The following is a 1,620-nucleotide window of genomic DNA, read 5'->3' on the forward strand; positions in this document are numbered from 1 at the left end:
TATTTGTGTGAGGACGGGTTTCCTCACGACCGCAGGAGGAAGATAAAAGAGCATCTGCTGTGTGCGTCAATAAATCTATGTCAGGTCTCAGCGTGGGTTTTCTTCCTCAAGTGTTTCATATCTTTGTATGAAGGTTATTGTTACAATTTTTGTTTACAATTATTTTTTACTTAGCTTATTAGTTTTTAAAGAGAAACAATAGTTTTGTTATAAATATGTATGTGTGTGTGTGTGTGTGTGTGTGTGTGTGTTACACAAGCGTTATGTAAGGTGTGTGTCTAAACACAACATGTGATTGTATGTGGGATGTTGATTGCATTGCATTGCATTATGGGAAATAAACCTTTGCACATATGAGAAACATTTAGAGAACATGCCGTGGGATGTTGAATTGTGTGTTTGTGTACCTACTTTAAGATATTTTAGAGACAAATTTGCAACCAGATGTGAGCTAAACCTGAAAAAAAAGAAAAAAAAAAGTTGTAACCAAAGTTAAAATGCATTATAATATTTGAAGGTTTGTTTGTTGTGCTTTAATGCATTATATTTTCTAAAGGTGTAACAATGAAAAGATAAGTATTATAGTGCATTTTAAGATCATACAAAGCATTATAAGGTGCATTACAAGGTGTAATTAATGCATTAAAACTACATGGATAATGCATTATATTTAAAGGCTGTAAGTCCAGTTGTGTTAAAAATTGGTTACATAATTGGTTTTGGAATGGATTTCCATGCAATTTGCCACAAATCGACTCTATGAAAGACACTTAAGATTAATGGAAAAATGGAAAACTTGTACTGTAGCTCGTCAGAGATTTAAAATATGAAATATGTGAGAAATTTAATAATTCCCATCTTTTTTTATTTATATTTCTGTTGTGTTAAGGGATCATGTGACCCACATATTTTTGTTCAAAATTAGCTACCTGCACTCAAATAGATGAAGATGAAGTCTTCAATTTCAAGTAAACTTACATTTAATAGTTTCTCATATTATTTCATATTTTAGTCTTTGGCAAGCTGCAGTAAATGTTTTCTGTTTCTTAACCAGACTCTGTGCTGTTTTTCAGTGTTGATTAAATTGCATGGAAACTAATTGATCTCTGCACAAAAGCGGGAAAAAAATCTCTACAGTCTTTCCAAAACACATCTGTGTTGAAACTTTGCATGCAAATAAGAAATATTCACATAATTTCAAGAAGAAATAAATAGTTTAACCAGTACTTAAAAAAAAAAAAAAAAAAAAAACTGTTGCTCTTTTCAAAACCTAGTGAGCCATTAAAGTTTTTCAATAAATGTCTTAATCTAAGAAGTGGTCTGAGTTTACTACTGTATGTAGGAGAAAAGTGGGATATAAAAATGCAGTGTTTTTAAAATCAAGTGTGGGTCAAACTGACCAAAACACAACAAAATTAAGGGTTAAAACTGTAAAAATGCAGAAAGTTTTCTAAGTTTAGGGTGTTAGATTATAGTATCTGTGTATAAATACAATAGAAGTCAATGCGACGTCCCCGTTTAGATAGCTGAGTACACGTGTGTGTGTGTGTTAGTGTGTGTGAGTGTGTGTGTGTGTGTGTGTGTGTGTGTGTGTGTGTGTGTGTGTTTGTGTGTGTGTGT

Source organism: Sinocyclocheilus anshuiensis, unplaced genomic scaffold (genome assembly GCF_001515605.1).
Source record: "Sinocyclocheilus anshuiensis isolate Anshui unplaced genomic scaffold, SAMN03320099.WGS_v1.1 scaffold298, whole genome shotgun sequence".
NCBI classification, from domain to species: Eukaryota; Metazoa; Chordata; class Actinopteri; order Cypriniformes; family Cyprinidae; genus Sinocyclocheilus; species Sinocyclocheilus anshuiensis.